At 38.1% G+C, this 27,318-nt stretch overlaps 1 protein-coding gene across 20 annotated transcripts in view; it reads left to right on the plus strand.

The window, feature by feature from the left end:
* Positions 1-27,318, plus strand: part of ARVCF (ARVCF delta catenin family member) — a 286,311-nt gene that overhangs the window by 62,293 nt on the left and 196,700 nt on the right. For 4 of the 20 annotated variants that reach the window (XM_075769216.1, XM_075769224.1, XM_075769231.1 and 1 more), the window contains exon 3: positions 7,861-7,981. The exons of the other annotated variants lie outside the window; for them this stretch is intronic. The gene's annotated coding sequence lies outside the window, so the exon portion shown is untranslated. The remainder of the gene's footprint in view (positions 1-7,860; positions 7,982-27,318) is intronic. 20 annotated transcript variants of the gene reach the window in all.

Consider the following 27,318-nt stretch of genomic DNA (forward strand, 5'->3'; position numbering starts at 1 on the left):
CCCTGATGTTTTGGAACTTGACCCCACACATACCATAACAGTGTTTTGACACCTTGAATAGGATGCCAGTTTGTTGGGTTCCTGTTTTCCCTGCTGCCAAAACACCATAAGCAAAAGTGCTTACTTGAAAAGAGGGGTCCTGCTTAGTATAAGTTTCTATAGACCCTTAGTCATGGTCCATGCCTGTCCCCATGTGATAACTAATCTTAAAAATTCAGTTTACAGTTCTGCTAATGTAATTGTCTTTATTTGTTATGTCTCACTTAGCTATTGCTAGAGATCAGATTTTTTTTTGATGCCTTCATTGGATCTTGCACTGGAGAGAAAATAAGTGATAGGGGTCAGTAGTGTTTGACTTTGTCTTTGGCCTAAACTTACACCGAAAAATACAGAGGATAAGCAACTTCTGAGTTAAGCCTGGCTTTGTTGTTTTTCTTCAGACTTGTTTACTTTTACTTGTTTATAATTAAAGAACTATTTTCTCCAGCTGACAAATTCAATGCACTCCTAGAAAAAGTGTGGTTAGAGTTTTCACCTGCTGCTTCTTCCCCCTTCCTTCTTTTATAAAACCTCTCCAGTGCTGGGAGCTGAAATACTGCTAATAGACTACATAATAGTCTCTTTTAATTCTAATACTTGGTTCTACTCTCTTTTAAACAGTTTATTCTAGTTTCCTTTTAAATGTTATGCATACCAAATATACCAGGAAAAAAGAAAAGCTATTTGAGGGAGGTCAAGAATATGTGTATATGTTTTTTCTCATCTGTGTATTAGGGGTATTAAAATTGATCGTGAGTTCTTGTCATTCTTTGTTTTTTGACATTAAAAGAAAAAATAATTCCCAAATACTTCCTTGCCGAGATTCCCACTTGAGGAAGTGTATCTGAGAAAAATCTTTGAATAATAGTTGGTGAGACTGACATGAAATTAGATCAATTGCAATACTGCTGACATTGATTGAGAGGTGTTAAGTGAGGGCTGGAAAAAAACATATTTGGTCAAGAATGATACTTTTTTCACCAATGCTCCTGAAGGTCGTATAAATAATTTGTTTCCTATAAAGCTGATTACAGAAAACTGAAAAGCCAAATCGCAACTTGTTGAAGTCCCTAGGAATTCTGGGCACAAAGATCTATGAAGACTACACAAAGGTCTTTAAAGACCTTTAAGATTTTATAGCTGTGCATCCTTAATTCAGCTGAAACATCAGGACAGTTCAAGATGCTGAAACCATTTAGTATTATGGATGCATAGCTTTGTCTTAAAAATCCCGTTTTCTCATCCTCCTGGGAAAACTGAAGTGGAAAGTAAACTTATAAATGCTTTGAAATGTTTCATGTTTTTAACTGGAAACCCGCCCACAATTTTCCCAGAGTGCAGAACACTGAAACCTAATGCTTCTTTTAAAGAGAAGGGAGCTTCAAAGATACGGTTTGGAATTCGAGTGGGAAATGAAATTTCTTCCTGCGTTCACTCAGTGCTGATGAAATTAAATCTGTTGTATTTGACATGTAGTTGAGAACTTTTAAATATAGTGCTAATGTTTGAAATTATCCAAAAGCAGGTTTAATTGCGGGGTTTTTCTGCAACAGCCAAGGAGTCACCTGAGACTTCTGCAAGTCTTGGATAACATGTACCACCTCCAACTCCTGGAAAAAATATTTTAAAACCCCTTTTTAATCATATCCCACCTTTTTATCATTTGATCTAAATGTTACTGTTGCATATAGCAGAAAGTGTATATTAACCTTGATAACAAAATGAACTCTCTTATTTCTTTGTGCATTTTGAAAATAGGACAGTTTTTGCTGACTGTATTGGGTTTGCGTGGCAAGGTTTTGGTAGCGGGGGGGCTACAGGGGTGGCTTCTATGAGAAGCTGCCAGAAGCTTCCCACGTGTCCCACAGAGCCAATGCCAGCCGGCTCCAAGACAGACCCGCTGCTGGCCAAGACCGAGCCCATCAGCAACAGTGGTAGCGCTTCAGGGATAACGTAGCTAAGAAGCAGGGGGGGGAAAAAACTGCACAAATGCAGCTGGAGAGAGGAGTGAGAAGATGTGAGAGGTACAACTCTGCAGAGACCAAGGTCAGAGAAGAAGGAGGGGGAGGAGGTGCTCCCGGTGCCAGAGCAGAGATTCCCCTACAGCCCATGGGGAAGACCATGGTTTTCTGAACTCTTGCTGACAGAAAGTAGTTCAACAGTAAATCCAAACCTATTTGTTTCCACTGGAATTCTGCAAGGGTTGCATCGGGCTAGTTCCACAACTGTACTGCCAACAATGGGAACTTTATTGGTACCTTCAGTCCAAATAAATTAATTTTGTAATTAAAAATCAGTGGTGAATTTAAAAGGGCCTTTGCCTGATTTATGGTTAGCATTAACCACCAATTTTACTGTGGCAATACTACCAATTTGCACTGTTAAACACTTCTTTTAACAGCCAGCTGACGTAACTGGAATAGCTGGGTTAAGCAAATTGGGGTGTGGAGAGCAGTGATTGCAAGTAATTCAACATTGTTTCCTCCTTGCTGATGAATATTTTTGCATCCCTCTCCTAGTGTTTATGTCTAGTAGAGCATTCTGGTAAGCACATGCTTACGTCTTATTTTCTTCTTAAATTATAGTATCTATAAGCTTTTATAAAGGTAGATGTACATAAGGGTTATCATACTTATAATTCAGGAGAAAGCTACGTCTGCAGAATCTGTATTCTACTCATCTATGAACAGAAGCAGAATAAGGGAAGAGCTCTTCACAAGAAGCCACTGTTTAGACTTTGAAAACTTTTTGTTTAAAAAATAGAATGCTTCTGTTTATTTTAGTTCTCCTAATATCTGTTTTGCTGTTGTATGAGGTTTTTTGTTAAGCTCAAATTCCAAGTTAGCACTGACATTTTTATTGATAGTTGACTTGTTTACAACTCCTTTTTCTCCTTTGAATAAGGCCACAAATTAAATGTTGGCTTGCAGTATTAAGACTTGACTTGACTCGGTCCCTTGCAGTGCAAAATTAATGTCTATGCCATCTTTGTTTTGCACTCTTAATTGCAGCACAGGAAGGTTTAGAAAAAATAAAAATAAATTCCAAACAAACAAACTAGGGCAGCATTGTTCCCAGAAAGCTCCTGGAGAAAGTCTTCTCTGAAGAGAACTAACCAATGTGCAGGAGGAGATTTCCTTGGGAAGAGGCAGGATAGCTTTTGTTCTAGTTCATGAAGAACAGCTGTGCTCCAGCAGTGGTTTCTGATGATGTACTGGTAGCTGTTCTTCTCCCTGTGTATTGTACTTAAGTAATTCTGAAGTAGTTGCTCTTCGTGTTGTAAAAAGAGCAGTTGATCTAAGCCAGGCTGGCTGCAGCCTGGGCCAGTTGTCACCCATCGAATGGTTTGGGATGCAGCCTTGCAGCCTTCCTATGGAGCTTCAGCTGCTGCTCTGAAACGCCCCTTCGATGGAGGGCAGAGACAAGCTACCTTCCTTTCTCCTGCAGAAGAGGAATACCCGAGCAAGACGGCTTCTGCTGGGACTCCAGAATATGGATCAGATCAATGTCCCATAATGGTTCTGGGAACTGCTGGGTCTTGTTTTTCTTAGTGTAATGCTTTATGAGGAATATATGATCACACGGTATAACAAAGATACAACCCAGAGAATATTTTTAGCAGTACTGACATGGAATACTAACTTCAAGAAACATGCAGTTTCTGTAACATGATCATAGTTAATGGTTACAAACCAAATTAAGTCTAAATATTTGAGGAAATTAACCTGCAAAACTGGATGTGAAGGGATGAACACATACCAAATTGTTCTGATGAACAGAAATTACCTTCTGAAGTAATGTGAACTTGGGATGACTTTTTACTCTTTGTGTAATGAGGGGAAAATGGTTCATTTTTGCTCTTTAACAGATGCTGCCTTTGAATTGTAACAAGAAGGGGGGAAACAGATAATGATTTCCAGTGAAGTCTAATTTGTTAAAAGGCACAATTAAGCTTTGAGATAAACGATTTAGCTTTTAAAACACTGAGAGTAAAGGAATTAAACTCGAATTTCACCTACTGCCTGTAGGGTAGCTTTTTGACTTCTGTAAATAGGAGTATTGTGCATTTGAAAAAATTTGATTTTTATGGTTGTGTTCTGTCTTTGAAACTACACATGTGCAATGACAGCTATTTTGCATCTATTTTAGGGCAGGTTATCTTATTTGATTCTTCTCAGAAGCTAAGCATGTTGCTATAGCTACTGAGCTTGTGGCTCTGGTGAGGTTTTTTCATCAATTTCTAAAAGTAATTGTTAAATAAGGCTGGTATAAGGCCTGTGACATTCTGCTGTCGATTCCACTTGATTTTTTTTTTCTCTTTAGTTTATTTAACTCTAACAGCTACATGGAAACATGTATATACCATTTTTGTGTAAATATGTAAAGATGGCAAAGGAAAAAATGAATGTGCTGGTTTTCTAAGCCAGTATTTGTTTTAGAAAGCTCTTATATTCCTCTTGTTCAGGTTGTGGTTGGATGCAGGCTTCTGGTCTCCAGTACGTAGTACTACAGGTTGAGATGCAGCTGAACCTGATGGCTGTGCGAACCATATGCTGAAACTCCATTCCTGAAAATAATCTTTTCTTTCCGGTGTACTACATCTAAACCAGGTGCACTAGTGAAAGAAGTACTGCCGACAATGTATTGCAGATATTAGGTACACATTTTTAACACGTGTAAAGAGCCCTTTTAAACAACATTTAGCTTTTCCTTGAATTTGTAAAGGCTGCTTCTCATTCTTGAATCTGCCTACACCACTTGATGAATTCTGTGTTCCCTACAGTTGTGGTCCAATTGTTATATTGTCATCATTAATATCAGGCAACAGTACTGAAACATAGTATTGGATTTGTCATGAGTGGGTGTGGTTTGGGTTTTTTCTTTTTTCATTCAAAGTTCACCAGAAGTCAAAGTCCCGTATGATCCTTATGACAGGGCTGATTGTTGCAAAACTATACGCTGTAGGGCATCCTGGAGTATGGACGCTGACGAAGTTCATCTGCAGAAGTGAAAGCCTTAGTATAAACCTATTGCAATGAGGGCAGGGTAGTGAGTATTAGATGTTACTGGCTTTTTGTCAGGCAGCAGTAATATGGGGTGGAGGGAAAATATCCTGTAAAATAGCACCATCACTGGAAAGCCAAAATATAAAAGGATGAGCTGGATTTGCAGGGATATTTAGGGATTGAAATATACTGGTAGGTATCCAGTGAGATTTCTCAAGCCGTTGATATAAATTAGGAGTCTCATGCTCATTGACTTAGAGAATGGGCAGCAGCTCTGTACTGAGTCTCTTAGTAAATTCCAGAAGCTGCGTATTTGTATCTTTAGGTGGTTTATTACTGTTGTACATTGTGAATGCCTGACAAATTCTTTGGTAGCAGTGGTGGATTTAGTGGGTGCTTGCCGAACCTGTGTCTGGGATGCAGTGCTTCTGAGCCACTCGGGACAGTGTAAATTTATTCTTTACACAGGTTTTATTCAGTTAAGATTAGTGGCCTATTTAGGCTGCAATAGCTAATTCTGTTACAGAATAATTTATTCTGGAGCTCGTAACTTTCAGAGAATGATCTATATACAGACATTGTGATCCTGTTGGATAATACAGGTATTCCAAGAATAGGAAGAAACTGTACTGAAGAGATGATAAGAGAATAAAAGTACTGGAGGTTGACACTGCAAACTCCTTTAAAGATTGACTTAAAGACAGGTTCATAATAACCAAACTGGTGTTGCATTTTTAGCATAATCAATTCACTCACTGTTGTGAAGAAAAATCCCTGCTTCAGGAAAATCCTTTGACCATGAAAGCTCTTAGACAGGTTTCTTTGCAGAAGGCCAAGGTGTTACCAGTCATCTATGGGGTGGATGAGGTATATATAGGTCTGGTGGCTTGGGACCTCTGCCTGCAAAGTGCTGGGCTGGATGTATGGCTTTTAAGTTGGGTGCTCTCTGTTTCTGTTACTGAAATAGTAACTTCATTTTTAGGGCACTCCTACCAATTCCATACACAGGTACACAGATATATCCTGTTAGGACATTGTCACTGGCAGATGGCTCTTAAGGCAAGCAGTGATCGTCCCTTTAAGGGTTTGGATTACCCGCATATTTCCTGCCATTTTTTATTGTTGCTTTTCTGCAGCTCCTTCTTTGTTGCAGAGTAGTCTTCACTTCTTCTACACATAGGATCTAAAATATCTTTTTAGAAAGGGGCTAAGAAATAGTTATGCATATAATCTGGGAAATGAACAAATGAATGCAAATCCTAGTGACCTAAGAGATATTTGGTAAATTGTAATTGTGAAAATATTTTTCTAGTAAACGGTCACCTGTCTGCTTGCTGACTGCAGCATTTGATTTAAAATGAGTAATCATGCAAAGTTTTTAAGGATTTATATCCTAATCTTGGTTTCATGTAAATACCTGATTGTCAAAATCATTTAGTAAAAATTACTGTCATTCAAGATTGTCTTACTGGACTGTTTATGAATATGAGAAATATGTAGCATCTATATTGTGTGTAAATGTATGCATACAGGTTAAATTCAGTTACACAGACAACTTTCTGTCTCAAAAATCTCAAATATTTCAGTCATTGCCTTTTAAAGGGATTCAAATTATCTTAGTCCAATTAGTTGTACCAATATCTTTAAAAATAATATGGACATTAGCACGCATGCGTAATCACTTAAGGTGCTTATCCTGTAATTTACTGAATGACTGTGACCTATGACATGAGAATTCTTGGCTTATAAAAATCCAACCTTTAATGACTACTGTAAAAATAACTGTAATTAGAGTTTAATCAGCACATAAAGTACAGAAATGTTTAAAGCCATCCAGGTGGTGTAGAATTTACTGGGCTGCTGCTAGGTTGTGTTAGTAGCATTGCAGGAAACTAGTTGTTTCATAGTAAGCAGAATTAAATGGGGAAACACAACTTTTTATTGGCAAAATTTGCCTAGGGAGCTGAGTTAATTTTAATTTTTTTTTTTAATTTAATCCCTGTAATATATAAAACATGCAGAGCAAACATTGATTTGCAGCTGAAGTGCAGCCAGCTTTGGGTGAAATGTAGAGGCAGTTTAACAGCGGGAGTGCTCTGTAGCTTAGGGAAGGAAACAAGGAGATGCTCTTTCTAGTTGGAACTACTAGAGCTGTAACATGCTGGTGAAGCCTGTCTCATGATTTGTCAGTGGGCTGATCTGACTAGCAAAGAGGAGACTGTTACCAGTTCCAACTAAAAGAATTACTCATTTAACTCAAGTGAATTGGTGTTGGTGCTTTCATGCTAAAGATTAAGGTTTAGTGCCCACTGGCAGTTGTTGGGGGTTGACTACCATTGACTGTATGGTGTAGTTGCTATATAATCATCTATGTTGGGATTTGTTTGTGATGTTAGGCTTGGTATGCCTTCTATTTCAAAAATCTGCTGTAGGATTGCTGACTATAAGATAGCTAGCGTTTCAGATGAATTGCTGCTTATTGCCTTATCTTTCACTTGCATTTAGAAGAAGCTATTTCACAGAATAAGGAGTTACTTTTCTAGTACAAGCTAAATTTCCAGCTCTCATTCGCCTTATACAAAAAAATTATTTCGCTCCGTTAATATACTCATTTTAATATTAAAAATTAGGCTTACCTTGCTTACCTGGTCATTAATTAAAGTGGTTGAATACTGTCGTTAGAAAGTAGATAAATGGACAGTGGTATATAATGCACCTCTGTTACTGTACTAACAGAAATGAACAGTTCCTCACTAAAAAAGGCACTATTATCTTTCCAGTACCTGATCTCTTCTTCTCTATATATTTTATGTAGAAATGCACAAGAAGTCCCAGGCTGGTTTTAAACTTACAGTATTGAAATGAGACACAGATGTGAATTCTGCAAATAATCCTCACAGCGCCATTTTGCCAGTAACCCTGATTCTTCTGCAAGGGTGGGAAATCTCTTACTCCGTTTTCTTCCTGATACTATCAGTGACAGTTTTGCATAGTGTGAAGTCGGTATCAGTAGTGGAAAACTATAGCTTTACTTCATCTTCAGATCAGGTAATGCTGCCTGAAGTATTAGCTTGCTGTGGTTACTTCAAGACGACAGTGTTGACATACTTGCTTTTTGTAGATCACAAGTTGTTTATATTTGGATCCTCTGGAGTGAAAATGTCTGTAAGAATATTATTATTCACTTGTTGTCTTACTTCCCACTATTTTTAACTCTCAAACTTTTCTTCCATAACATTTTGGACATAATTTTTGAGAAGGATTCTCCATGCGTTGACACCTTATTTCCTTGTAGATTCCCTCGAAACATGCATATTCAGCACCTCTTTGGAGGACCAAGTCTCTGCTTTGTTCTCCTTGTCAGAAGAGCTTGTGACTTTCCTGCGTTTCCAGTAGAGCTTGAAATTAGTCATATATTGATGTTCTACTGAAACAAGCATGGGACTCAAAATTACCATGGCTTTTATTTGTAGCTTGTTTTGTGCATGATCATAATCTATAACATTAGTAGCATGCTGCTTGCTGCAGAGGCTTCTTAAGGCAAGTCTATATGTTGGTTTTATGGCAAAACCAGCTGGGTGGCATGAGTTCCTATCTGGAATCTTTGCAGACACGTTTGGCGTGGCACTGAGCCTTGCTAATGCAACTTCCCGAGTGCAGCTGAACCCAGGCTTTAGTGTGGATTCATAGTTGCGGCTGTATGGCTTCCAGGTGGCTTGTGCAGGGGCAGAGACTGCCCTGTAGAAAAGAGCATTGATGTGAATGCAGAGGGAATGCAGGGGCTTCATATATATCTCTTCAGAATTGCTTTTTATTAATTTCTCAATGGTAAATGTAGACATGAGATTTATTAGAAGAAAATATTTGCAAGAAGGTAGAATTTGGAGCTTTTGATCAGAATTTCTTGCCAATGTCTTTTTAAAAATGGAGTGAAATACAGGTCCATCTTTTTTATTGCTGGAATCTACTTATAGTCGACTCCTTTCATTCTTCCTCATACCACACATACAACAGTTGTCAGCCTTTACCATCAGAAGTGCTAGATCCTACTTGTGGATCACTGGAATATTATGCCTATGCTTTCATTGTCACTGAATGTACCCTAGAAGTGTAATTTAAATTCTGTGTATTGCCCTGGTGCCTCAGTGTTACAATGTAATGAGAGAGTTTTATGCATATGGCAATTGCATGTATTAGTGCTTGCATGAATCGGATGATTACATTTAGTGACTGGGCAATAAGTGTATCATACTTTGAAGGGATCATCTGTTGGAGAGTTGTAGGGGTTCCACAGAGGTTTTTTGTTGGGTGGTTTGTTTTTTTTTTTTTTGCATTGAAGATCTAAAACTCAGGGGAAATTCAAGTGGAGCTACTGAAAAATGGAGGGGGCTTAGCAAGAATGAAATAATCCCTACAAATCTGTGGTCTTTATTTTCTGCTTTTGACCATAGTTCTCTCTCTTCAAGTACCTAGTGATTCATTGCTACTGATTGCAGCGTCCTACCTGTGTGCACAGCCACCTTCACGGTGTTTCAGGTAAAATATATATTCTGAAGCTCACACAAGAAAACAAGTGATTTCACAGAATTAAGTGTGAGCAGAACAGTGACCATTGTGTTGACTACAGATTGGATTTAATAGGTAGTGTTTTATTGTTTAATGGGTATGACACTGCTGGCAGTGAAGTCTGGTACTTCATTTGGCCATAGCAGAGTTTCAATGACCCTTATTGATTTTCTTTTTTTTTTTTTCTTTTTTCCCCTCCTTCCTCCAACTCAAGGTCTCGTTACAGTAAAAGCTGATGAGTGACAAAGAAATAGCAATAGATGCTTCTGGGACTCGCATACCAAGCACATAATTGTTTCTGTGCCTCTTTGAACTAGTTGCCTATCTCCAGCTATAATGATACACCAGAGGAACAAATCAAAACCCGGTCAGCTCAGTACTAGAGTTTTTCTCTTAATCAAAAGAATATGTTCTTGCTGCAGAGCCAGTTGCTAGCTGCAAGAAAAGCTGGAAAGTGCTGCCTGTCCCTCAGAAGCATTTCCCTGCAGGCATGGTTTTGATGGATGTATGAAGGGAATACCATCTGCCTTAGGGATGGTAGAGCTGTTCAACACAGGGCTCCCAAGGGGTTACAAAGCTGTAGGACATTTAGAAGTGTCGAGGAGAGAGAAAGGAAGGGCAAACAGAGTCTTTTCTGCTGAGCAGCAGGCTGTTGAAACAAGATGTGGATGCAATTTGTCTTGTGTTTTTTGTATCATCTGAGTATGTACTGGCTACTGCCTCTCAGGATTTTTACCAGGCTATCTTCTTCCTATCCCCAGAAGTCATTAGTGACTCATGATACAGCATCCTTTATAGCCTCTGCAGGCTTAGCTGTAATTTAGATCACTGTACCAATACGCTAATTTGCTGCTTCCTCCTGTTGTCACTTACCGACTCCATAGGTGTCCTTGCCTTTCCTCCTTCATGAGTTTCTTGATTCTACAGTCTTAAAGGTTGAAAGAGGTCTAACGTAAATGTCTCGGCTTAGAAATGCAACACATTTTCTTGATGAATTGATTGCTTGCATAGGTTGTAGAATCGGTCCTTTTGACTGGGTCTACTGACCATTCAGATCTCCTGGGATCTCTGTTGGCCTTCATTGGTTTCTTCTGGGATAGTTCAAACAGGAATTTCAGCTCTATTTGATGTACTGCTATTTCACTTGTCCTAGAGCATCTGAAGCTTGAGGTGCCTCTCAGTTGAGCCCTACTATCTGAGAACGTAACTTTATTCATGTCTGAAAGAAAATCTGATTTTAATAGAAAATGATATAACTGGAAAAGAATAAATCAGACAAAAAGATGCTGTAGCTTATGTACACTCAAGCACAAGTGCTGGGGCATAACTAACATTGTTAGTGCTGGTAATTATATCTGTATTTTGGTTTAACACAAACCTAATTATGGACCGTGTTGCATTATCTACTGGTCAGGAGGTCACAAACTATAATTTCCCCTGTTTCTGTAGGTCTGAAATAGACAAGTGGAAATGGAAGTGATAGTGTTTGGGAGGATTAAAAAATTGGTTATTTGAAAGCATGAAGTCACTGCAAGGGTGATTGAAGGTTGTGAAATAGTGAAGCATTCAGGGGGATATTCTGCAGTGAGGTACTGTTACAACAGTTTCCTCCATCACTTTGGTATAAGTTGTCCCCATGAAAGTAGCATGAATTCATACTGCAGCTTAATACATGAGTATCGTACATGTGGGTAGATATATCTATTGCATCAAGACTTACAGCCAAATAAAACCAAGAGTGATACACGTTCAGCCTTCACCTTTCATGCAGTAGTAGGTGAAATCAACAGCAAGAACAAACATTTATATTTTACATCAGAGTTAAGGGTAATGTTTAATTCATGTTCAGATCCTTCAACCTTTAAATTTTCTTGTTTCATTACAATACTTCTTAAACAGACTTAATAAAAATCTCGATTCCCATGATTACCCTTTCAGAGATGTCACAGTGTATCCCAGCTGCAGAGGATAATTACGCACTGAAAATACAAAGACAGCACTTGACGTTTTTCCCAGATTCATACTGTGTTGGTTTACTGTATTTTATTTTTTTATATTATTATCTTTATTGATTCAAAAATTGTTTTTTGAAAACTTGTTCCAGAACTTGCTTTAGGTGTATAGGATTTTCCGCACTCATAGATAATCACCAAATAATGGTAATTTACTGTCCCTGAAGATTGTTTAGGGCTATATCTGAAGGACTGTAACTAAACATGACTAATGACATCATTGGCAATTACTTCCTGTGCCTCCTTTCCTGGAAACGACACAAACAGTAACATTTTGTTTGTCCGTTGATTGCATTATTATTAAATAACTAAATCAAAACATGATGTTAGAACATTATCATTTCACAGTGTGGTCAGAAGACAATTTGATTTTGTAGTACAGTCAAGAGCAAATTGTGTTTGGGGTCTGGTGCATACACAGAGCTTTAGCACCATTCACAGCTTGTTAGCTTCTTTACTCTTAATTCTTTCAGGAAAGTTGAAAGTACCATATTTTAAAAAATAATTACCACAATAAAAATCAAAGTGAATGTGGTTTTGAACTACTTTTACTCAGTTGAGCTAAACCTCTACTGGTGGTATTCTTATTTTATAAATAAGAGAACTAAGGTACAAAAGTAAAAATGAAGCCCTGAAGGCAATTGATAACAGGGCCAGTGATGTAAACTCGCATCATCTGATACAAAGCCCATCCTTCTGCAATTCAGAGGAATTTAGCTCCAAGAAGCCACTCTACATTTTTTTCCTCTGTAGCCTGGAATACTTAGAGAAGCAGCAGCAGAATGGAACTTTTCAATTAATTTTCAATTTTTGTTTCTTGTACATAGGAAGTTGTCCTCTTAGGTATTTTGTAACCAATAAAGAACAAAATGTTTCAGAGAAATAATAGGGAACCTGGTAACAGTTCCCAGCTCCTCCTAAAGTGCAAGCTTGTTCACACTTGCCACATTAAGTCCTATTCTGAGCAAATAAACAACTCCTAAGTGAGAGCCAGAGATTAACTATGTTCTCCTGTGGAGTTTCCAAAGCAGCGATGTCTTTCATGGGAGCAATTTGTCTGAGAAGCTGGCAACATACTCTTTGTTTCAGTGATGTAGATCCTAGCGAGTCCAGAGAGAGAGGATCTTCTGTTGCCTCTGTTAATGCTAGAATTGTTCTGAATAGACATCTCCCATCTTTCTGTTGGTCTTGATCTCCATCGCTTGCAACTACACACAGTAGTAACTGTGAGGGTATTGTGCTGTGGCCAGCATGTAGCAGTATTCACTCTGGATGGAATTTCCACACAGAAATCTGATAAAAGGATGGCAGTGGAAATTGAACTAGAATGTGTTATTTGTGCACCATAATTGCAAAAATACTTTGGAGATAGATACTGTGCTTCAAGACTTGCAAACAGATTTCATTTAAGTTAATTACATATTGACATATCAGTTAAAAGGTATCAGGAAGGACTCTTCCTGCTTGATGTGTTGCATTAACTATCATATGCTGCTGTTGCAATAAGGTAAGTTAATTTGGAATGATCAGCTCGGACTTTATGCAGCCTAGGCATGGAATTAACAATGCTGAAACTGCTTGTTACCTCATTTTGGTTTTTTCTATCTGGCTTTAAAATCAAGCTTTGCAACAGCAAATGTTGTATAATGAAAAGCAGGGGGAGCTCTTTCTTTTATATTTAAGGAGATCAGTATTTGTGCTAGTTCCAAGTAAAGGTGTACAGCCTCCTGATAAATCTGTAATTAGTAATTCTTTTCAATGAAGGTATATAGCTTTGAGATTATCCCAGAATGAATAACTCCTGGCTTTGTAGATGGATAGGAATGTGGAGTGATGTCAAGGTAAGCCAGTCAGCCTTTAAGAGTGTGTATCATGTTCCTGTGTTCTGATTCTGCTGGTTAGTAGTACAAGGAAGTGTTGTTTGTAAGGCAGATCAATAGGGTGAAAAAGCATGTCTGGTTTGGTGATGGAGACTGCGTGCGTGAATGCATGCTGGCATGGGAGGGACAGAGTAAAAGAAGTTGCACCCGAATTTTTGCGCCAAAGTCTGCCTTCATGTTAGTAGTCACACTCAAATCTCTAAGCCAAAACCCACTGAAGGGATGAGGGGCTGTAATTTCCATTGACTTCAAAGGAATTGTTAGTGCTTGATTTCTGTCAGCACTTGACCTCTAGAAAATTCAGAGGAATAAAGCCTAAAGGTGTGGGTCCTTTTGGAAGGCTTTTGAAACCAGAGTGTGTTTTGCCTTAGAATCACTGAATAATTCATGTTGGAAGGGACTTTTGGCGGTCATCTGGTCCAACCCTTACTCAAAGCAGTGTCTTTAAACCTTTTATGACATCCTTGTAAGACTGGGCATATGTGAGTAGTTTGAAGCTTTGTTAGGTTTGACTCTGCCATAAACTGTAACCCTTTTAGCTTGAGCTAAAAAACACCAGTGAGGAAAAAAACACCTTGAAATACTGAGCACTCAGTCTCCATGGCTAACATACAGTGGAACAGGCTGCCCAGGGGAGTGATGGATTCACCATCCCTGGAGGTATTTAAAAGATGTCTAGATGTGGTGCTTAGGGACATGGTTTAGTGGTGGATTTGGCAGTGTTGTTTACAGTTGGAGTAGATGACCATAAGGGTCTTTTCCAACCTAAGCAATTCTGTAATTCCAATGTGTTTTCACATGCCAGAGTTTTTGACTGTGTAGTCAACTGAAAGCATGTAAGATGTTGCATTCAAGTTGCTATCATAAATCTGGCATTCTTTTAAATGTATGGAATATTTGGGTCTGCATTTCATGTAGTTGAACCATTTTGTAGTGAAGAAAAGAATGTAACTAGAATACTTAATACTGATTTACAAATCTGGAGTATTGCAGAAGGATCTCACTTGTGAAAAATAACTTCCTTTGTCAGCTGCATAGTCACTCCATTCATTCATTTAGTCACCAAAAGTACTAGTCACCTTTCTCTTTTGCCATAGTAGGGAGACTAGATTAGAAATAGTGATCACAAGCAGGAGGTGTTCCTTCTTACAGGAGGTGTTCCTTCTTACAGGAGGTGTTCCTTCTTACAGTCTATGGCCAACCTGATACCTTAAACACAGCAATTTCAGTTTTCAGAAGATATTCTGCTCAGCATTCATAGTGCTTGAAGTGCTTGAGGTAGGCATTTGATTGCCCTTGACCTCTTATACGAAGAGAGATAGCCATTTCTTCTAGGGTATTCATAACTTACGCAAACATAGAAAAAGAAGCTAATGGTACTTTTAGTTTATTATCTTTGCTTAGCATTACTGTCACTTTGTTGTTTATAGGCACAGGTCAGCTAGATAGTCCTGCATACACTCATTCAGATTCTGTAACTGATGGATAATGCATCTGTTTCCTCTAAATTGGCATGCCAAGATGAGAATGGGAGCAGCTAAATAACTGGAGTCAAGAATAAGCGCTTAGCCCTTGCTTGGGTAATCAATCTCACAGACTCAACAGGAGGCCTGCTACGGAAATAGCAGGAAAGAGAATCTGAAAAGATGTGGGATGATTTCTTTAGCGTAAATGTGGTTTCATGTCACTTTATTTCCATGACTCACTATATCTAATATAAACAATAAAAGACAGAAGAGGACTGGCTTTCTGAGGGTGGAATCAAATATGAATAAATTTAACAGGGATTTAAGCTGCAGAGAGCTCTAGTGGAGCTTTTTTGGGTTATGTCTGGCACTTATCCTGTCATTACTGGCTGAGAAATAAATGTTTCCACCTTTTTATTCAGCAATGCTAGCAAAAAAAAAAAAAAAGAAACGAAAAAGGGTCACTTTAACCCTCTGTCCCGCTGTACATAGTTCTTATTTTATGCTATTCTTGGGGTAAGCTAAGCACCTTTTGGAACAAATAATAAATTTAAACTATATCCCCAGATAGAGGTAGTAACAGGAGCAGGAGGGAGAATGGAGGAGTAAGCAGTAAAAAGCAGGAGTAAGCAGCTTTATTTTAAAAGTACAATCAAGTCATGTTTACCATGTTGCAATGCTTTATCCTCACATCTTTCAAGCTGCCTGCTAAAACTGAGGAATTTTGCATTGAGTGCATCAACTTGCTTGTCTGGTGACTATGTTGTGACAGTGCCTGGAGGCCTCAATTGGGACTAAGACCATACTGTGCTTGGCACAGTACAAATGAGGAAAATTAAGTCAGTCCTTTTCCAAGAAACTCAGTAGAGAAAAATCTAGCTGTGATGACAGTTGTGGTTAGGTCTCTGTGGATGCATATTAAACTGAAAAAAGTCAGCTCCTGCTGTAAAGAATATAAAGTACAAAATATTCCTATTTCTGTTTTGCAATTGTATATCTGTATTAATGTATGATAGAAGACAGCAGAGCAATCTACTACAGAATATCCACATACAGAGCATGCTTGTTGTATTTGTCTTGCATATTGATAGTGATTATACTTGGATTTGTTTTTATTTATCTGACATACACTACTGTCAATTCTGTGAATGTGTATTTTGTAGGTTTCTCTGGCCAGGTTGGAAGGACAGGCCTGTCTGTGGGTTTTTTTTGTTTCTCTCATATCCTCAGCATTTGCTGGGAGAGGCCTTTGCAACAGGAGCATTTTTCTGACTGCAGGACTCCATCATTGCAGGCTTTTTTTTCCTAAGTAATTCCTCTTTACATTCTGCTCCGAAATCCCACTGGGTGCCTGCTCAGCAGTGCTTTAACTTCTGAATATTGAAACCAGCAGGTATGGTGAGAATGGAATATTTTAAATGGCAGAAGAGACACTTGGTGTAGCGTATAATATCTGTCTCTCTATATGTTGCACTGGAGAGAAAAGCTCTTTGAGAGTCACTTAGGGTGCAACTGTTTATGGAGGAGTGACTAGGACTTCCAGGGTATGCGAAAGCTCCAAAACAGGAGAGTGGTGCCAGGTGCTGGGAAAAAAGGAAACAGACATCTCTGGATCAGTGACACTGCTTTTAAGACAAGGTGGATGTAATTCTAAATACAAAAATTTTGCTTGGCAAGGATGTAAGATGAGAGACATTTATCCAAAGGTAGACGTTTATGGGCAAAGCATCTTATTTTAGTGCCTGTCAGCTGTACAATGTGGAGATCATTATGGTAAATGCTCATCCTTTTAGATTAAGTTGTTAGCTGTAATATGCTCGGACTTTGTTATGTTCTAAGGTTTTTGTAACAAAGTGTGACTTTCAGTGGAAAAAGAAAAATTCAGTAGAAACTGCATGAGCATATAAAATAGGTTTGTGTAGGTCAAGGAAGAAGAAAGAAGGGTGATTCTGGGCTAAAATATGATAGCTTCTTGTCAAGCCCCTGAATTAATATTTTACTGGCAAGCAGGCATGCGTGCATGTGTAGGGGCGTATGGGAAAAGAGTGAAATAGATTACAGTCCAGAAATTGGATTCCTGAGCAAGGTGGTTTTCTTTTTCTTGGATGGGAAGAATAGCTGAGTAGTAACTTTTCTATGGAGTCAAAAGAGGCCCCCTTTGACCTGAGGTCTCTATGGTGAACAGTACAGAAAGCGATAGAGAAAATACTGGGAATGTTTTTTAAAGGGGTCTATTCCTTTTTCTAGGAGGACTATTGAAATAGAAAACCTCCCTGAGCACAGCAAGAAGCAAATTCAACCTAGTTATGTTACTGATACTCTTCTTCTGAAACGCCTTTCTCAGTTGTCTAACAAACAGGAAAAGAAATGCTAATTCTGTCAGTAAGATTGTTTCCTTGGTATGCTTTATTTCTTTGCATATTTAATTCACTCTGAACCTTAAAATAGCTTTCTGGTGTTTGTCTTGGTGGCCTCTTGTTGCTTTATTTGCTTTTGAATTGATTTGCAAGCTTTCACTCGCTTCCTTTTTGCATGAAGATCTGCAGGGATAAAGGATTGTATCTCTTCCTCTCTGCCCTCTGTTGCCTTGCTTCCTCTCCTTCCTCTCCAAAGCATGTTTCATGCAACACTGAGCTCATCAGCTGGGTTTTTTAATACTCCAAATGGAGCAGTTCTGTAATGGGAGTTGGGAAGCAATACTGTAATACAGTTGGCCTTTATGACTAATCAGTTAGATAAAGAATTCAGGCTGCAGAATAGCAGAACCTTCATGCTTGATTGATGATAACAGCAGCCAACTGACTTACTGCCCTTACTGCTAGCATCCCCCACACTATTAGAGACGATTTCCAGCATAGTACAATAGATTTGTCCTAGTAAGCATAATGCCGGGGTTTGTAGCGCATGACATCAAAAACAAAAGAAAAGCAGGTCAACATGGATGATTCCCTGAATATACTTAGAAAAGCAGGAGTGGAAGAGTCTGGAACTAATGCTTGCTTGTCCCATACCTGCATACTTCCTACCAAAAGAAGCGGATTAGCCTCTGTGCTCAGCACAGTGTAAAGAACGTCTCTTATTCCTCGTGACCTTTACCATGGAGCTTGTTTTTCTTTGGCAAATCTCCCAGACCATAGGCAGGGCTGATTTCTTTGGCTAGTGGAAGTTATTCTCTTTGAGTCAGGGCTTATGGAACTGGCATTATACATATGCATAGAATATATGGAGTGAAATAAAATATCTTTTATGGAACCCATAAGAAAGGAGGAAAAGATACACTTGTTTAATAGAAATGTATCTTAATTTCTTTTGTCTTACAAGCTGTAAATAGCTCTTAAAAACACTTATTGGCTGTGGGTTTGGGGTTTTTTGTGCGTCTAGTGATGTAAACTTACTGCACTATCCACAAAGCCATGAATCATACTGTTATACTGAAGCTGCAAAGAACAGGTTGAGGTGGGAAAACTTTCTGTTGCAAAGAGAAGGATGGAGATTTTCCTGGATGAAATCAAAATCTGTTTATGAATCTCTGGAGAGCAATTCCACTCTCCTGTTTTATAGGAGAGTAAGGAGCCAAGAATATGGATGTTTCTAACACATACACGTAGTGATACATTTTATGGACACTGTGAACTTATCAGGTGCCAGGTGTTAGCAGATTGATTGCATTCTGTGTCATTGCAGAAACTTAGCTGTATTTCTTTTCTTTTTAAATATCATTGTGACCACTGTTCTCATTACACCTACTAAAACAGAAGGAAAAGACAGCTAAAATAATATCTAGCAATTGGATACTTGATTTAGATAGATGTAGATGTTGTTTGGAGCAGAACTCCACTAAGTGCATAAACTAATATTTAAGATATTTCTGTAATCAGATTTCAGTTGCTGGGTTGAGATATGTACTCTGATTTATTATCTGTACAAAGAAATTGCCTAAACTGTAAATAGCTGGTGATGCTTTCTGTCCAGAATTTGATCTTTGTGTTTGACTTAGTACCTGAGAAAGAGGTATTAAGCTACAGTACTGATTTTGATTTGAAGTGAAATGCTGAAAATTCATTGTGAAATTGTTAAGAGCAGGGAGCTTGTTTTGTGAAGAACTAAATTAGAAGCTTTCAAATCTTTTAGTACTGACAGACTAAATGACCTCAGCAAATGATTAAGTTTTTGTTCTATCACTGATTCATCAATAGTTGTTTTCCTTTCTGGGTCCATTTTTCATAACAAAAAGATCTCAGTATAAAAGAGAACTTTACCTTTTACAATTAGCCTTCTCTTCCTGATTGCTTCATTCCCTGTTGCCACAATCTAAGCCACAAAAATACAATTACAATATTGAATGACTGGAATTTATGAGACAATTTAGTTTTGGGAAGTGAATTTGTGGTTTGTGATGTAGGAACCTGTCTGAGGGCTGAAAGCTAGATGCCTGTGGCATGAATGATAGACAACCCTTCCCAAGCAACTTTGCTAATGGGAAGATTGCCAGTTGTGCTGCACTGCGTGTTGTCTGACAATGGTTACTCATTCTTAACAGTGTACCTTTTGATCTACGTGCCACAGGAACTTAACATCCAGCATATCACAGAAATGAAAAGCACTGTGTGTTAACCTGCAGCTGAATCTAACAACCCTTTTGATGCTGTCATAAACCTGCAAATTCTCATGTAGCTTAAAATATACCAGATTGCATCTCTTAAGCTGTTATGTTAATGTTCTGTATTTATGTATGTGTATTACCTAAAAGATGCAAAGTTCTCAAATGGAAAATAAAGAGCCTACAATATCTACTCTGAAATGCATCTGCAGCATCTATTTATAAATGAGCTTTGAACTGATGAACTTGCCTTATGCTGTGCCTCCCAAACAGATGCCAGAGATAGTTAGTTCAGTTATAGAGATATCACAAATCTGGTACAGCTTGAGATGCTGTATATTCAGTGTTCGTCTAAGTCAGTAGCACTCAACGGCATGGCATGGGGCTGGGGAGGAAATCCTAGACATACTGCCTGGATTGCGCAAGAGATGTTCTGGATATATGACCACGATGAAGATGGAATTTTAAGGCATTTTGTCCAACGGAAGCAATTGCATGATCTGCTTAACACTGATTTTTTATACATATCTTTCAGGCTAGGCATATCTTATAGACAGCTCTGAATGGCAAATTAATTTTGCTTTAGTCTTTTGTGATTGACTTGGTCTCCTGGGGCTATAAATCAAAACAATTGATGGTTAGCTTGTTTAAAGTTCAATCATGCCCAAGCTTTTGGCTGTGATGAGCATTTTAGCTGTAGAGCTCTGCACCAATGAGGAAGAGATGAGGCAAGAAATATTTTGTCATTTTTATTTTTCCTTGGGGAGAACAAGCTGTGGAAAGGCTTGTAATCCTCCAGTGGCTTGGTGAAATGGATGGATGGTACAGAACCTGAAAACAGTCTGGAACAAGAAATCTACTCTAACCAAAATGCTACTGAGTTGGTTCTGGTGCTCTATGGAAGGTAGAGGGAGGAAAAGAGGGACACAGAACAAAAATTGTGCTGGCTGGAAGAAGCAATAACACTTCAAAAACTCATAATGAAGCATTATTGTGTGTTAACAGTGATACTTGCTGTGTGTCTAGTGAACAGTGTTCCAGCATCCACCAGGAACCAGTTCTTGTCCTACTGATCTCAGAGCAACATGGCCCTCTGCAGGAGTGGACTAATTGCCCGTTTCTGTTTACTTGCTGTAATTCCATATGGGGAAATGTGCAAAGATGGGCAATGTCCTTGGAAAAAATGCAGAAAGGATGCAGAAGAGGGCAAATAAGAAGGACTATAGGATGCTTGAGATTGTGTAAGATCTATTAAGGAACTGTGATAAGTATAAGTCATGCCTCTTTACAGTTCCTGCACCTGAAAGAAGAAATTATAATGTTAAAATATTGCAGAGCGGTTCAACCAACAGAGAAATAGATTTTTTTTTTTTCTGTTATACTTACGACGTGTGTTTTGTATTTTGCCCATTTCCCTTGTACTTCCACTTGTAGAGATCTTTAAAAATCTTTGCTTGGATCTCTTTGCTAAAGTTTCTGCTTTAATCTTCAGAGAAATCTTAGAAACCTCAAAGCCACTCCTTCCTGGTTAGTCCAGACACAGGTTGTTCTGCCAATACCATATGTCCTGACTCAAGCAAAGGTTGGTACCGGTTCTGGGTATTAAGACTTCATTATCACATTAGAGTGGACTAGCACCATTTTTGGCACTGAAAAGTATTTTATCCAGCAGTGTGATCAGGAGGAGACAGAAACGCATCTGCCCTTTGTCTGAGGACTTTCATTCCTTTATTTCTTCTAGGAGGTGTCTTCATGTTATTGTCTCAAAGTCCAATATTTCACAAGCCAGTTTGATCTCTTTGCCTTAGATTTTTCTTAGCACTGACAGGATATTTACTTCTAATATCAGGTAGCACTTATTTTCCTGTATCAATTTCTCTTAGCATCTGTCTATTTCTATTCCATAGCCACAACCTATTTATAATATTCAGAATTTGAGCTGGTCTGGACTTGATAAGGTAAATGAGCCTTAAGATTCATTCATAATATGTAATTTGTTAATGATTCAAAGCTTGCCTTTCCAAAAATGTTTTTAATTTTTACTCAGTCAGTGCTAGCATTTCTGTAAACATTCTCTTGGAAGAATTGTTTGCCTTAAGGAAGTGGAAATAGCATGAAAACTACTGAGAACAATTAAATTGCATAAATAAAGGGTCCCATAAAATATTTTGAGGCAATTACTCTAAACATGTTGTACTGATAAGGTTAAAAAGCATAATACAAGTTCTGCTGACACTCTGTAAGTCCATTTTTCAAAGGAGGTTAGTTTCAAAGCACCTCTCCCCAGATGTGGGCTGCTTGGTGGAGCCTACTTGAAGGCACTAATCAATTAAACCTATGCTGTTTAATATTAAACAGCATTCCTCCTGTCCTAACCTGCTCTTGCTTTTCTGTCTGCTCATGAGTGGCAGAATTTTACAGAGAAAAAGAGTAGCATGAATTTTGTGGGGACAGTTCTTCAGTTGAGCTAAATGGATACTGAATTAAATAATAGAAAATCTTACTTCACTTCTTCAAGCAGGGTGGGGATATGAAACCTATGGAGTAATGCTCATCATTACCTAGAAATATTAAAACCAAGACAAGGATTTATATTCTAGTTTGGTTTTTTTCCTCTATCTTGGTCCTCTAATGGACATTTTGATGACTAAGACTAATATCTCCTAGCAGTCCTATGATTTTCCCATATGTAGTCTAAGGCCAGACATATTTGAAAAATGCCAGGTTATTTGGAAGCATATGTGCTCAGTATATTTTCTACAGCTTTAAGAACAGTTCTTTGTACATTCATGTTTACTAGAAAACTAATAATAAAAATCCTCTAGTAATGTGCCTTGCTATTACTAGCAGAGGCACTAGTTTTTCTTCATCCAGGCAGGCACCACCAGCCATCCTGGAATATTGCTTGGATCTACCAGGAGAGGGCACGTGTTATCCAGAGCAGGCAATGTCTCCCACTGATCTCCTGCCTGCTGCCATACACCACTGGGTAACTCCAGAGCTGGAGCAATTTCAGACGCTGTCCCAAAGAAAGGTTTGACATTTTTCCAGTTTCTAAGGTAGGTTGCTTGCTCTTAACGGGCTGACGTTCCTCATGGCAGTTTGCCCAAAAAATGTTAAGTGACTACCATAAAAGAGAAGCCTTAAGAATTAGCTGCAAGAGTTTTTAATCCTGATCCTACTTTATCTTAACAGGGTTCCTTGGAGATGTAATTTCATTTGTCTTGTGCAGCGTTAATGGCTTGACAGGTACAGGGATATTTAATAAATAATTCTTAATTATAAAGTGTATTGAATTGCCAGAAGAGGAGATTATATCTCTTTATGACAATATTGTGCATAAAACAGCTAGCCTACCAAATGAAAAGGGATAAAACAATAATTTGCACAGTCAGATGTTTTGAAGCTGCAGAGGCAGGTAACAAGATTTGAACATCATTGATTCATCTTTGAGCAGAACGAGAGTACAGGCAGTGAGATCAGCAAAATAACCTGCTGGTGTGTCAATTAAATCTCTCTAGTAAACAATCAAAACAAGTGAAATGCTGCTTTAGGCATTTGCTGCCTGTTTCTATAGCAATAGCTTATTCACTACTAGACAATTCAAGTGGTTAAATAGTATTTGGGAGTTTTTGTATCTTCAAAGAACTGTCTATCAAACAAGATTTTGCAAGGACTATTGCATTAAAATTCTAAATTATCCCAATTTTAGAGAGTCAGAATAAACAGTTATCAAGCAAAGTTTTAAATGACAGGCAAAAATGGAACAGAAGTTCATCATTTTCAAACATTTACCTGCTTGGACCACTATATCTTGGACACTGCCTAAGATGGACATATGTATATTGAAAAAGCAAGTGATTTAGTACACAAAAATCCCAATGTGATTTTTTTTTAATCTCCCTTCAGTCTTTTTATTTTTAAAAATAGGTACGAAGATTGAAAATTGTTATTGAACACCCCAAAAAGTGAATTTATGGGTGGTTGAGTGGGGTTTTGGTTGGGGTTTTTTTGGGGGGCCGGGGGGGGGTGGTGTGTTGTGTTTCTTACCACCTCTGATGCCTCGTCATGGACCAGTACTGCATTTAGGTCTTAGCGACAGGGAGTTATAACTGATTGCTTAATATTTTGAAGTTACCATGAAGGCTAGGAGTTGAGATCCAAACTTAATCTCTTTGTGTCACCTTAATTAAACTTGATTCTTCTGTATTTACAGAAGCAGAAGGACTCAGTTCAATATAGAGACATGTTACAGGAGAGTGCCTTAGATTAGTTTCATCCAAGGTTAAGTGTACAGCAGTCAGGGATATGTTTAGAACTTTGTTTCTATTGCCTTATGAAAGTCCCAGGTGATGTCTGAGATTGCAGTGCACCAATTTCTTTCTTGTCCTGGAGAACATCCAGAACAAATTATCCAAAGTTGGTTGCAGGCCAAACAGACAGCTTTAGAAGACCCATCTGAAGGGCAAAATACTGTAAAGACTAGGACTGTCTTAGCTTGTAAAAAATAAATAAAAATAAAAAGTAGTTTTAGATTACATCACATTAAAATGTAAGACCATATGGCTTAGCTCTGTTTAGCTTACTAAAAATACAGCATACTCCAAAATGTGCCTCAAGTTTCTCTTCAAAAACTCTGTGCTTCTGAGGTTGTCATGAGAGCTTATGACACAATACAGTGAAGAAGATTAAGAAGAAAAAAAGAGGGAGCTCAAGGTTGCTCTGAGCTCAACGTTGTTGTGGTGGAATGGAGGAAGGATAAACCTGAAGTCACTTTGCCAATTTCTCCCCGAGAAAACTAGTATAATGCAGTAGAGGAAATATGCAGAAAACTAATACCTTCCGTACTCAAGTGTTCAGAAGCACCCCCCAAATTTGTAATTTGCAGTCCATTATGGATTGTATGTGGATTGCCTTTCCTTGCAACAGAGATCTTTTGACTGAAAGATTCCACGTTCAGGGATCTAATGGCAAACCACTGTACTGCACCATGTTGCAAGGAGTTCAGAAAACTCTTCCTATGCAGTCCTGTAGTATTTGGGCTGTACTATAGATGCTTCTGCTGTAGTAGAACATCTACGTTCATTATGCAGGATGGCAGCCTACATTCCTTCTGTGTGTAACATTATCCTGAGAAAGTACTACTGTAAGTAGTCTCTGTACTTTTCCTTGGCATCAGCTACTGGCCGCTGTTGGAGAGTAGGAGTCTGGAGTACTGGAATAGCCGAAATATTTAAGGCCAGTCTGATACTCCAGTAGACTTGCACTGATGTTGAATTTCTTCCAGCTTCTACGTATTTTTAGATACTGTAGCATGAAATTTCACACCCCCAAACCATGGCTTCAGGGCAGTAGCACTTGTGTGGCCAGTTTTCCCAGCTCCAGCAGGACTGATGATGGGAGTACAGGGTGCGATTGTGCATCCATTCTTTTCTCATTATTTAATAAAACATGTTGACTGTCACAGCTTTGTTCTTCAAAGTAAATTTTGATATAGGCTATATGTCTATTTATAAATTTCAAGTACAAAGGGGAATAGTTCTCTGTGTAATGAGAACCTTCACTAGTACTCGTGGTCCTGGGCAATATGTGTATTAATAAAGAGTGGAGAAATTTAAGTCAAAGGGCTGCTGATGGTGAGCGATTCTGAGTAAATTGGTATAATAAAGTGAAAGGAAAACACAGCACTTAGAATGACATTTTTAGCTTTGTTCATGTGTTTCTGGATAAAGAGGATTTTTTTAATGATCTGATTTCTTTCTCAATTGGACTCAGAAGAGCAGTTTTACATAGAGAAGGAATAATGTGAAGGTCACACAATTTTACAGTAGATGTAAAAAGTAGAGCTGTAGCAGGGGAATGAAATTTCAGGGTTATGATGGGGTAACTTATATTACTAGATATGGTTTGAGATGAACACTGTACCCAGTTTACCTCATTTGGTATAACTGCATCCTCTTTAATGAAATGGAAACATAAAATGATCAGATATTCACTTGGGGATATTATTCTCTAAATCATGAAAAAGTATTCCTCTACCCCTTAAAGTTAAATAATTTCCGTTTAACTGTGATTTTTTTAAAAAAGTCTCACAGTTTCCTGTACAGCTTGACAGTTTTGGTTGCTTTTATCTTACTCCAATGCTCCACTTCCATAACTGAGTGACTGTATCTGATCCTACCATTAGTAACAACTGTGTTCATTGTGTACGTGGGGCTGCTGTTGTTTCCATCAAACCCTTATGTGTATATTGGGGACACACACACAAAAGGTCATTTTTATTGAGACTTACTGCAAACTAGTTTTATAACATGAAGTACTGGTGGTATATCAACAGAAGGGAAATACTGTGGCTGACTTAATTGTGAAGAGCAACAAACCAGACTGTTCTTCATACATTCGCTCTGTTTCTGCGTCAGTGTGCTTTCAAGATAGGAATGAAACTGCTCTGTACGTTTTTAAAACAGTCAAACCTCAGACCAAAAAACCCTGAAGGAACACTGCACCCCATCCCAAACCAATGCCCACAACCCAGCCCACACCTGGTTCCATACTGCATCAAGTATTTGGTCTAGTTCTATGCTGCCGTGTTACGTTGTTCCGATAAACCAAATCTTCATCCTTTCCTTCTATTCCCAGTTTGCCAAATTTAGCCTGGATAGTTTCTGCAGTCTAATTCTTTTATAGCTAATTAAATCTGTCTAATTTTACAGCAAATGAGCTGATATGATCTTTTTCATGTCTATGATGTGAAAAATCATTGGAGTTAGTGTATAAATTCAAAAAAATATTATATACATTGAAGTGAAATACCTGAGTTTAAAGATACGTAGCAACTGCATGAAAAAATCTATTCGTCTTCTAAAATTACGTAAGATTTCAGCAGTACTGTTGTAATTTGAAGCATACTCATGAATGTTTGTAAACCTGTATGTTTATCTGCCATAGATATGCTAAAAATGAAGAAGTTAAAATCTTCAAATTCAGTTCCATTGTTGAGCTGTGCACGCAGCAGGTCGAGTTACTGCTTCAATCTCTTGGCACTCACATGCATTGAAACTACAGTTAATGAGAACTATAGTTACTAAATTTTCACAGAGGCTCTGAAAATGACTTCAAAGATGTTTGAACACACCGATTTGTGTGTGCAGGAAATAATAAATGCATGGGGCAATATGTACTGTTATCTATTGGTTTGAATTTTAATGGAATTTTTTTTTGGTTCCCTTTTGAGCTGCCCCATTCTTAGGAGGCAGCATGGTGATCAAAGAATAGGAATATGGATATGAAAATAAAAAATTATTTCTAATCCCAGGTTTTGCTCTGCATTTTACTTTGGATACAGTATGGTATGTCTCCAATAGCAATTATTGGTGATAACTTTACTTCCCTTGGAAAATACATTCAAGTCCCAAGCTGAAAAAGCTCTATAAATGTAAAATATTTGCATTATGATGTAAATGGTGGTATTTCATTAAGTTCTTACTGATGAATGAAATTACAAAAAGCAGAAGAATTTTTTATATATTCAGCATACTTGTTTTTTCAACATCAGACAGTATTTCAAGTTTTCTTAGGGATTTGAAACTTTAGAGTTGACTTTGCTGAGAGCAGCCTGTGCCAGTTGTGAACAAGACTTTGTCAAAGAATTCAGTGAGTTAATTGTCTTTCCAAATTGTCAGTTTGGAATGTAGCAAGATGTCAGAACACTTTCCTTGGTCTTTTTGCTTCTGGCGTAACTGACTGATA

This window comes from Balearica regulorum, chromosome 17 (genome assembly GCF_011004875.1).
Source record: "Balearica regulorum gibbericeps isolate bBalReg1 chromosome 17, bBalReg1.pri, whole genome shotgun sequence".
Lineage (NCBI taxonomy): Eukaryota > Metazoa > Chordata > Aves > Gruiformes > Gruidae > Balearica > Balearica regulorum.